We start from the raw sequence: 12138 nt of genomic DNA on the forward strand, positions 1-12138 counted from the left end.
CAAGAGGATATAGACACGTTGGTGGCATGGGCGGACATGCGGCAGATTAAAATTAATGCAGAAAAATGCAAAGTGATGCATTTCAGTAGGAATAACGAGGAGAGGCAATATAAATTGGAGGGCACAAATCTAAAAGGGGTACAGGAACAGAGAGATTTGGGGGTGTATGTGCACAAATCATTGAAAGTGGCAGGGCAGGTTGAGAAAGTGATTAAAAAGCACACAGGATCCTGGGCATTATAAATAGATTACAAAAGTATGGAAGTCATGATGAACATTTATAAAACACCAGTTTGGCCACAACTGCAGAATTGTGTCCAGTTCTGGGCACCGCACTTTAGGAAAGATGTGAAGGTCTTGGAGACGGTCCAGAAGAGATTTACTAGAAGTATTCCAGAGGTGAGGGACTTTAGTTACGTGGGTAGACTGGAGAAGTTGGGGTTGCTCTCCTTGGAAAAGAGACGGTTGCGAGCAGATTTGATAGATGACTTCAAAATCACGAAAGGCCCAATTAGAATAGATAGAGAGAAACCATTCCCATTGGCGAAAGGATGAAGGACCAGACGTCATAGATTTAAGATGATTGGTGAAAGAACCAAAAGGTGACATGAGGAAAAAGTTTTTTACACAGCGAGTGGTTAGGAACTGGAATGGACTGCCCGAGGGGATGATTCATCATGGAAAGGAAAAAAATGGAAGGGCTACGGGGATGGGGCGGGGGAGTGGGACTCGCTGGATTGCTCTTGAATAAATCCAGTGTGGACTCTCTGCGTCGAATGTCCTCCTTTCGTGCTGTAATTGTTGTCTGATTCTGGTCGAGTGCTCGCTGAGCATGTGAGAGATAGCAGGATCGATTCTTGCATTCTCCACTCACCTTTTGACTTGGGTCAATTGTACAGAAACAAAAGTGTCGCCAAAATACAGCGAGCCCATGGTCCATGTACTTCTTAAACTTCACTTCGTGCTACGGTACAGAGAGGTCAAGGGGCAGTAAATCTTTTGGTGTGCCTCGGGAAGCAAAAATTCTTGATTTTGGTCTTGAGCAAAGATGAGGTGAGAGATGGACAAAAACCTTTATGATGTTTCCTCTGACGATTGAACTCAGGACCTGCAGATTATGAGACTGACGCGCTGCATGCTGCGCTAAGAAGGCACGTAACGGGAAATTTATCAGGCATCACGACCAAGTAGGAAAGTTTACAAGGTGTAAAGTCACAAACTAATCGGCAGTTTGAAAAACCATCCATCCAGGTCGTAATCGAATCAATAATCATCTGAATTCTGGTCAGACACGTTACCCATTGCTCCATTGCGTGCAGAGTAAGGAGGAGCTCACACGCTCACAGCGCCGCGGTATGAGCAGGTACCGAGTCAGTCTCGGTCATGCCCACGCGATTCCACGAGTCCCGGAATGTCAGAAGGCTCACGGTGAACAATCATCAAAGAGAGGGACCTTTGCTGCTTCCCTTCGATAGCTCAGCAGGTAATGTGGTAAAACTTGTAGAGATTAAAACTTGAAAGCAAAATCGCTGGTTTAATTCCGGCTCGGAGTAGCGCATATGCTTTTGGAGTAAGCGGTACTGAGCTCAAGGCCGCTTTCTTAACTTTACAGACATCTTATTGTTTAAAATGTTGGCGCGTTTCCTTTCTCAAACCTGAAAGCTTTCCATGCCTGTCCGAACACGGCTGTTTTGCACTAGCATTTGCCTCTGTTCACCAGCAGGGAGTGCCTTTGAGTGACAAAATTTCAAACCGCTTTCAGGCAAAATAGACTTCTCTCAGTCAGACAGACAGTGCTCCCGCTGTTCAGTCAAGCTGGGGGCAGTTGTTCCTTCCGGTAACTTCTTCAACCTTCCACAGGCTCGGGCTCTTCTCAGCATCATTCACGATTACTGTGGCTTCCCGTTCTGTTGTTGCTCACTTGCTAATGCTCGATAGCGACTATTCGAGCAAAGTATTGATGTATTCAAGGAGGGGGCCAACCCAAGGCCGGTCGTGGAGCTGCCTGGAGGCGAGTGCGAAGCAGCTACTGTGAAGGGCAATTTACAAGGAACAACCTCAAATATGGAATAAAGGGGTAGTAGAAACATAGATACAGAATTGGCTAAAGCACAGGAAACAGAGAGTAGTGGTGAACGGTTGTTTTTCGGACGGGAATGAGGGGTACAGTGGTGTTCCACAGCCGTCAGTGCTGGGACCACTGCTTTTCGTGATATATATTAATGATTTGGAGTTGGGTGTACAGGGCACAATATCAAAATTTGCAGATGACGCAAAACATGGAAGCTTCGTGAACAGTGAGGAGGATAGTGATAGACCTCAAGAGAATATAGACAGGCTGGTGGTATGGGCGGACATGTGGCAGATGAAAATTAACGCAGAAAATTGCAAAGTGATGCATTTCGGCAGAAATAACAGGGGAGGCAACGTAAACCAGAGGGCACAACTCTAAAAGGGGTACAGGAAAATAGAGATCTGGGTGTATATGTGAACAAATCGTTGAAGGTGACAGGGCAGGTTGAGAAAGCGGTTAAAAAGCATAGGGGATCCTGGGCTTTATGGATAGACTACAAAAGTATGGAAGTCATGATGAAACTTTATAAAACACTGGTTCGACCACAACTGCAGAATTGTGTCCAGTTCTGGGCACCGCACTTTAGGAAAGATGTGAATGTCTTGGAATCGGTCCAGAAGAGATTTATGAGAATTATTCCAGGCGTGAGGGACTTTAGTTACGTTGGTAGACTGGAGAAGCTGAGGCTGTTCTCCTTGGAACAGAAACGGATGCGAGCAGATTTGATAGATATCTTCAAAATCACGAATGGCCCAATCAGAGTAGATAGAGAGAAACCGTTCCCATTGGCGGAAGGGTGAAGGACCAGAGGACATAGATTTAAGGTGATTGGTAAAAGAACCAAAGGTGACCTGAGGAAACACTTTTTTACAAAGCGAGTGTTTAGGATCTGGAATGCACCGCCCGAGGGGGTGATTCAATCATGGAAAGGAAAAAAATGGAAGGGATGGGGCGGGGGAGTGGGACGAGCTGGATTGCTCTTGAATAAATCCAGCGTGGACTCGATGGGTCGAATGGCCTGCTTCCGTGCTGTAATCTTTCTATGATTCTGGCCGAGTGCTCGCTGAGCATGTGAGAGATAGCAGGATCGATTCTTGCATTCTCCACTCACCTTTTGACTTGGGTCAATTGTCCAGAAATAAATGTGGCGTCAGTTTTTAGCAAGCCCATGGTCCATGTATTTCTTAAATTTCACTGCGTGCTACGGTACAGAGAGGTCAAGGGGCAGAAAATCTTTTGGTGTGCTGCAGGAAGCAAAAATTCTTGAGTTTAGTCTTGAGCAAAGATGAGGTGAGAGATGGTAAAAAAAATCTTTATTATGCCTTCTCTGAGGATTAAACTTGGGACCTTCAGATGATGAGATTGACGCGCTGCCCGCTGCGCTAAGAAGGCACTTAACATGTCACTTGTCAGGCAGCACTACCAAGTAGGACAGTTTGCAAGGTGTAAAGTCATAAACTAATCGGCAGTTTGCAAAAACCATCCATCCAGGTAGAAATCAAACCTACAATCTTCTGAATTCTGGTCAGACACGTTACCCACTGCTCCACTGGCCCAGGTTGTAGAAAGCAAGTAGGAGCTCAAACTCCCACAGCGCTGCGGTATGAGCAGGAACCGAGTCAGTCTCGGTCATGCACACGCGGCTCTACGAGTCCTGGAGTGTAAGAAGGCGCACAGTGAACAATCATCAAAGAGAGGGACCTTTGCTCCATCCCTTCGATAGCTCAGCTGGTAGTGCGGAAAATTTGGAGAGATTAAAACTTGAAAGTTAAATCGCTGGTCTACTTCCGGCTCAAAGTAGCGAACATGCTTTTGGAGTAAGCGGTATTGAGCTCAAGGCCGCTTTCTTAATTTTACAGACTGCTTAAAATGTTGGCGCTTTTCCTTCCTCAAACCTTAAAGCTTTCCGTGTCTGTCCGAACATGACTGTTTTGCTCGAGCATTTGCTTCTGTTCACCAGCAGGAAGTGCCTTTGTGTAACAACACTCCAAACCACTTTCAGACAAAAAAGTCTTCTCTCAGTCAGAGAGGGCTCCCGCTGTTCCCTCAAGCTCGGGGCAGCTGTTCCTTCCTTTGACTTCTTCAACCTTCCACAGGCTCGGGCTCTTCTCAGCATCATTCACGATTACTGTGGCTTCCCGTTCTGCTTTTGCTCACTTGCTGATGCTCGATACCGCCGATTGGAGCAAAGCACTGAATATATTCAGGGAGGGGGCCAATTAAAGATTTTTCCACCATTCGTGGCGCTGCATGGAGGCGAGTGTGAAGCGGCTACTGTGAAGGGCAATTGATTACTAGCAACGGGGGTTAACTCAAATGGTAGAGCGCTCGCTTCGCATGTACGAGGTAGTAACGTCGATACCTGTATTCTCCTATCACCCTTTATCTGGGGGCAGTTGTCCAGAAACTAAAATGGTTGTCATTTGTCAGCGAGGCTATAACCAACGTAAATCCTAAGCTTCGATGCAGAGAAGTCAAGGGGCAGCAAATCTTTTGGTTTGCTGCAGTGAGCAAGAGTTCTTCATTTTGGTGCTCAGCCAAGATGGAAAGATGAGAGATACAAAGATGCTTCATAGGTCCCGATATCTTTTCTGAGGATTGAACTCAGAATTATTCAAGGTTAGTGAGACTGATGCACTACTTGCTGTGTTAAGAACGCACTTATGCCGGAAACCGGCAGGCAACACTTCCAAGTAGGACAGTTTGCAAGGTATCTAAAGTCATCAAGTAATGGGCCGTTTGCAAAAACCATCCAGCCAAGTTGGAGTCAAACCTACAATCTTCTGATGTGTCGTCAGACACGTTATTTATTGCTTGACTGGCCCAGGGTGTGCAGAGTAAGTTACAGATCACAGTCCCACAGCACTGCGGGATGAGCAGGTACCGAGCAAGTCTCGGTCATGCCCACACGACTCCACGAGTGCGGGAGTGTCAAAAGGCGTACGGTGAGCAATCACTACAGAGAGGGACCTTTGCTGCTTCCCTTCGATAGCTCAGCTGGTAGAGCGGAAAATAACAGTTAATTAAACTCAAAATAAAGTTATCCTTCGATCGATGTTTCAATTCCGGCTTGAAGGAGCGAGTGTACTTTTGGAAGAAGCAGCAATTAACTCAAGGTCGCTCTTTCAACTTTCCAATGGAAGGAATCTTACAACACCAGGTTATAGTCCAACAATTTGATTTTAAAATCACAAGCTTTCGGAGATTATCCCCTTCGTGAGGTGCTGCGTGCTATGGTACAGAGAGGTCAATGGGCAGCAAATCTTTTGGTGTGCTGCAGGAAGCAAAAATTCTTGATTTTGGTCTTGATCAAAGATGGAAAAAGAAAGCTTAATTATGCCTTCTCTGAGGATTGAACTCAGGACCTTCAGATTATGAGACTGACGCGCTGCCTGCTGCGCTAAGAAGGCACTTGATGTCTAGATGTCCAGGCAGCACAAACATGTAGGACAGTTTGCAAGGTGTAAAGTCATTAACTAATCGGCAGTTTGCAAAAACCATCCATCCAGGTCGAAATCGAACCATCAGTTTTCTGAATTTTGGTCAGACACGTTCCCCATTTCTCCACTGTCCCAGGGTGTGCAGAGTAAGTGGGAGCTCACACTCCCACAGCGCTGCGGTATGAGCAGGTACCGAGTCAGTCTCGGTCATGCCCACGCGACTCCACGAGTCGGGGAGTGTCAAAAGGCACACAGTGAACAATTCCCAAAGAGAGAGACCTTTGCTGCTTCCCTTCGATAGCTCAGCTGGTAATGCAGAAAATGTGTAGAGATTCAATCTTGAAAGAAAAATCACTCTTAAATGGCTGGTTTAATTCCGGCTCAAAATAGTGGTTTTGGAGTAAACGGTATTGAGCTCAAGGCCGCTTTCTTCACTTTACAGACTGCTGACTGCTTAAAATGTTGGTGCTTTTCCTTTCTCAAACCCGAAAGCGTTCCGTGTCTGTCTGAACACGGCTGATTTACTCGAGCATTTGCCTCTTTTCACCAGCAGGGAGCGCCTTTGAGCAACAACACGTCAAACCGCACTAACTTTCAGGCAAAAAAAGACTTCTCTCAGTCAGTCGGACAGGTCTCTCGCTGCTGAAAGGCGTGCCTTTGAGCATCAATTCTTTTTACTTTCAAAATATACTTTAATTCATAAAATTTAAGGATACATACAGTTCAGTGTAAAAGTCGCAATTTCAACTCAATACAATACAAAAACAGATCGCACACACTATGATCCCATTATTTCAATAGAAAACACAGTACAAATCTTACAATACATTCTGTATAATAAAAGGTGGGATGGCTTCATACAGTAGCCTTTCCCCATCGAGCCCTTGCATAGGCTGCACCGTGCCTCAGTGCGTCCTGCAGCACATTCTCCTGGACCTTGGAGTGTGCCAGTCGGCAACACGGTCGTGGTCAGCTCCTTCAGCTGGAAGAACAGCAGGTTTTGGGCGGACCAAAGAGCCTCCTTCACCGAGTTGATGGTCTTCCAGCAGCAGTTGATATCTGTCTCGGTGTGCCTTCTGGGAAACTGCCCGTAGAGCACAGCGTCCTGTGTTACCGAGGTGTTGGAGATGAACTGGGACAGATAGCAACGCATCTCTCTCCACATATTCTGCGTGAAGGTCCAGTCCACCAGGAGACGGACAACAGTCTCGTCCCCATTGCAGCCTTGAAGGCAGCTCGAGGTGGTGCTGAGATTCCGTATGTGTTGGAAGGACCGCACTGGGAAGGTCCTACTCACCACCATCCAGGCCACATCCTGGTGCCTGTTGGTCAGTTGCAGCGACGAGACTTTCTGCCAAATGGCATCAACCGTCTGGTCGGGGAACTGCCTGAGTGGATCCACCCTCTCCTTTTCCGGCAGGACCCCCAGAACGTTCCTCGTCGACCACTGTCTGACGGCCTTGTGGTCGAAGTGATTCCTCCTCAGGAACTTCTCCACCTGGGACAGGTGGGGAGTGGAGGGGGGGAGCTGGGTCGGTCCAGCTGGACGTGGCGTTCCTGCTTCTGCTCAGTTTTCTCAGTGTATTGGACAGGTAGAAGCTCAGCACGTAGAGACACTTGGTGTTTGCAGACCGGGGCACTACGCACATCCGGAGGCAGCCACACGCAAAGGTGTCCATCAGGATCAGGGCAGCATTGGGGACGCTTCTGCCCCCTTTGTCTGGGGGGCTTGTACATGGTGTCCCTGGAGACACATTCTACCGTGGAACACCAGACAAAGTGGAAGATAGCTCGGATGACTGTGGTGACGGAGCTGTGGGGAATGGGCCAGACCTGGGCCACATAGAGAAACACCGCGAGTACCTCACACCTTATCACTAGGTTCTTGTTGGCTACGGAGAGAGAGCGTCCCCCCAACATACAAAGCTTCTGTTTGGCCTTGGCGACCCGCTCCTCCCATTTTTTGGTGGAGTCCTGGGCCCCCGAACCCGATCCCCAACAGCATCAGGTAGTCGGACCTGACGATGAAGTGGACAAAGGATCGGGTCTCCCACCTGCCATTGAACATGTCCTCACTCTTACTGCGGTTCACTCTGGACCGCAAGGCCAGCTCGAGTCGTTCGCAGATGCCCATCAGTCTGTGGACCGACTGCTGATCGGAGCAAAAGACGGTGACGTCATCCATGTTCAGGGAGGTCTTAACCTGAGAGCCTCCACCTGGGATCGTCATCCCCCTGATACCTGTGTCCTTCCTGATGGACACGGAAAATGGCTCGACTCAACGCATGAACAAGACCGCAGAGAGAGGACAGCCCTGCTTGACTCCAGATTTAATTGGAAAACTCTCTGACTCCCGCCCATTGATTAGGACTGCGCGATGGATGTCCATATGGAGCAGTCGGATCCAATCGCGGATTCCCTCCCCAAACCCTATTTTGGAGACCTTGTCCATCATGTATGTGTGGGATATTATGTCGATAGCCTTCTCCTGATCCAGGCTGATCAGGCATGTGTTCACCCCTCTGCCCTGCACGTAGGCGATCGTATCCCAGAGCAGCACAAGGATATCAGAGGTCGTCCTGCCGGGTAAAGTACATGTCTGATCGGGGACGTTCACCCACTCCAGAGCAGATTCGAGCCTGTTGGCGATGGCCTTCGACAGAATCTTGTAGTCAGCATTAGCAGGGAAATGTGTCGCCAATTTCTGATTTATTCCCTCTCCCCCTTCTGCTTTTAGATGAGGGTGATGATGCCATTCCTCATGGACTCTGACATGCTGCCTGCCAGAAGCATACCCCCGTACACTTCAAGTAGGCCTGGGCCAATCCAGTCTCACAAAGCCGAGTACAAATCAACCGGTAAACCATCGCTCCCCGGAGTTCTACTCTTCTCGAAAGACTGGACGGCCTTTGTCAGCATCGTCCGAGTTCAGTCGCCGATCCAGGCTCTCCAGCTCGCTGTCATCTAAGACCTCCGTGACAGAGGACAGGAAGGTTTGAGAGGCCGTGCTGTCTCTGGGCTTTGTATCATACAGCCTGTCATAAAAGGACTTGCTGATCCTCAGTACGTCGGTCTGTGAAGACGTCACCGAGCCCTCTTCCTCCTTCAGGCTGCTGATCACCAGAGGTCCCTCTGTGCAGCTTCTGGAAGAAGAAGCGCGAGCACTTCTCGCCCTGCCCCACGGAGCGGACTCTGGACCAAAAGGTGATCTTCGAGGCCTCGGAGGTGAAGAGTGAGACTTGCTGGTCCTTCAACTCCCTGAGTTCCTCCCCGACATCGATCCACATCGACTGCAGCTGGAGCAGATCCTGCATGCGTTTCTGGAGCTGGGACAATTTCCTCTGTCTCTCTCTCGCCCCTTTAACTGGACGGTTCAAACCGTGCAATCACAGGGTGAGGCCCCTTTAACTGGACAGATCAAACCGTGAGATCAGAGGATGAGGCCCCTTTAACTGGACGTTTCACACCGTGAGATCACAGGCTGTCCACCTGGACTCACCCTGAGATCTCAAGGTTTTACGCGTCCCCTTTCACTGGACGCGTAAAACCTTGAGATCTCAGGGTGAGTCCCCGTTAAGTGGACGGGTAACAAAGTGAGACCACAGTGTGAGACCCCTTTAACTGGACGGGTCACACCGTGAGATCTAAGGGTAAGGCGCTGTGATTACAGTTGGTATTTCCTCGCTCGACTAATTTAAATATGTGAGGTGGTGAGAGTGTTGGAGAAATGAAGGCTTGAGATGGCAGAAGCACGGGGTCTCAGCAGCAGTGGGAGCAGGACTGTACTTTGTAACTGGTGCAGGGAAACAGCAGTGGGAACGGAAATCACAAAATCACAAGAGACTTAGAGGTCCATGTATATAGATCATTAAAATATTATGGACAGGTACAGAAAATATTCTTAGAAGGCTAATGGAATGCTGGTCTTTATATCTAGAGGACCAGAATACGTGGGTAGAATTATGCTACAGCTATACAAAGTCCTATACACCTGGAGTACTGTGTTCAGTACTGGGTACCACACCTTAGGAAGGACATATTGGTCTTGGGAGTGCAGAGCAGATTTACTGGAATGATACATGTGAGAATCCCTGTGTGGTCAGTGTCCAGTAAAATATTAAAATGCCTACGTGGCAAAATAGCAGAATGCAAAATGGTTAGGAAAGGGTTAATAAGTTGATAACTGAGGTTGGTAAAGCCCTCCCACCCCCCTGCTGGGCCATATGTTTGCGTTGTCAGCAGGCCTGCATTGTCTTATCAATGTAGAGTATTTGATGTGTTTCAGGGTCTGGTCTGAGTGTCTCCATGCTGCGAGCTAATCAAGATTGGTAACACCTTAGCAAGACCAAAAGGCACATTCCCAGTGAGAAGAAAGGATGCATCCATCAGTGTCTGTCACTGCGGCATGATCAGGCCATGGGCTACCTGTGATTGGCTTGAAATTAGGTAACCTCGCATGGCCAGTCTATGTCCAGCTTATGATTGGTGTTGACTCTTGTGTTAACGATGTTCCAACCCCTATTGATCTGTATAAAGGTATGAATTTTTGTATATGTCTTTGTCTCCTTATTCTGTTAGAATCGTTCGGACTCCCTCAGGAGTCTGAATCGAAGCTACAGACTAAGACCTGCTATTAAAGTTGTGTTGAACTTTAAAGGTGTATTCGACTCAGTGTTTACTGAACCAGACTGAGGGGATAAAAGAATCCAGTTCATCATTTGATGGCCCGTACGGGGATCTCAACGGTCGTTCACCGAGAGTTCGCGGAGTAAGAGGCGGATTTGTTTTGGACACGGAGGAAGGAGAGAGCGCGCCCGATGCGAGTAAAACCTTTTTTTACCAATTCGGCTTTCCTAAATCTGTTAAGTCTGACGACGAATCGTCCAATCGCTAACACTCGTGTGGCGTCCTTACTAGATTCAGGTCAGTCTGGCGAATACACAGAAATAGCAGGAAGAGGTCAGTGGTTAAATATCACTGAGGGTCAGTACAGGTACTGAGGGAATAACTTGTAAGCGGTAGGTCAGTGATCGAACTGTCTCTGAGGGTCAGTGATTAAAATTATCACTGAGAGTTAAAGTTCGAGTTCTTGGTAATTGGATATAAAACGGAACTTCGGGTCAGTGATCAAAATTATCACTGAGAGTTAGAGTTCGAGTTCTTGGTAATTGGATATAAACCGGAACCTCGAGTCAGTGATTAAAAATCGCTGAGGATTAGGGTTCGAGTTCCTGGTGATTGGGTATAAACAGGAACTTCGAGTCCCTGGGGATTGGGTATCAACAGGAACTGATTGCTTGTGCTGATCGACTACAGAAGAAAGTGCCTGTCTCAAACGCGCAGCTTTAGACCGGTTGTTAAGAGGGGAGATCCCCCACGCGAAGGTCAGGACCCTGAAGTGGGCGTAGAGACCAAAGGCACTTAGGATTGTGAGGCACAAGGAGTCAGGTCCATCCTTGAATTCTGTTCGAATACGGTTGTATTAATTAGCTGACTAAGAGTAAAGGAAAACGGGACATAGAAAGGGTAATTTTCTGGATGCCACTGCAGAACCGCATAGTGCCTAACAGACTTTGTGTGAAAAATATCCGGACGAGGCAAAACAATTTAGACAATTGTCGGGCGGGTTGAATAAAAAATTGGGGAATGGTCAATGGCCGTTGGGAGGAACTAAAGACCTAGATACTGCCATAAAAGCACAGGAATTAATTTGGAAAAATAACGGAAGTAAAGCAACCAAATATTTAATTGCTTTATGGAGACAGTACTGTCAAGAACTTAAAGAAGCTTCGTTATTAGCAAGTTGGCAGGATATCGTGTTGAAGTTAGGGATAGGACTCACTGAAGGAGAAGTAATCAAGTCCGTAGAGGTCCTAAAAGGAGAATGTGCTCATGAAAAGCGCTCTAAAAAGAGGTCTGAAAAGACTTCGGGCGAGCCCAAAACAGTTGAGAAAAGGGAATTACGTAATCCAATGATTGGCCTTGCCTTGGCTGAGGGGGACGAGGATGAATTGGATGAGTGGAATTGTAGGTCCCGTGTAGCTCCCCAGGGTCTTAGTGCTCCTCCTGAGTACAGTAATATCTATTCTTCAGTGCCTACGGGACCGACTGTTCAAACCCCTGTGATAATGCCTCAAATTGTCTCCCGTACCAGAAGTAAAACTAGGGAATTATTGGCTCCAACATTTGAATTCTCAGTCAGCCCACTTAGTTTAAGACAGCAGAGAGATCAGAGACTGGACAGTCAGGGACTTAGAGACGCAGACACTGAAGAGTCAGGAGACGACTTGCCATCACTAAATTTAGAACGTACTACTGAGGCACTCGCTAGGTATGAGCCGACCCCTCGTCAGTTACCAATGAGGCCGATGCCTAATCCCGCTTTTGATCCAAACCCAGCCAACGCTGGAGTAGCCGGCAACTCCCCAACGATAGATGTGTACTGTCCATGGAAACCCAACGAGATAATGGCCATTCTAACTGGGGTGCCGGATAGGAGAAAGCCACCTACCGCATTTATAGAATTCCTTAAGACTGCCGTTTCCATCTATAATGCAGAAACAAGGGTCTGCGCTAGTCCAGTATATGGATGATCTGTTGATAGCCAGCCTTGATGAGCAGAGC

The 12138-nt window shown here is 47.8% G+C and overlaps 1 non-coding gene across 1 annotated transcript; it reads right to left on the bottom strand.

The window, feature by feature from the left end:
• Positions 1-5411: 5411 nt before the first annotated feature.
• On the bottom strand, positions 5412-5484 carry trnam-cau (transfer RNA methionine (anticodon CAU)). The gene has a single exon. It is a non-coding gene; the product is annotated as a tRNA-Met (tRNA).
• Between the last annotated feature and the right edge of the window lie 6654 nt (positions 5485-12138).

Source organism: Heptranchias perlo, unplaced genomic scaffold, assembly GCF_035084215.1.
Source record: "Heptranchias perlo isolate sHepPer1 unplaced genomic scaffold, sHepPer1.hap1 HAP1_SCAFFOLD_63, whole genome shotgun sequence".
Classification (NCBI taxonomy): Eukaryota; Metazoa; Chordata; class Chondrichthyes; order Hexanchiformes; family Hexanchidae; genus Heptranchias; species Heptranchias perlo.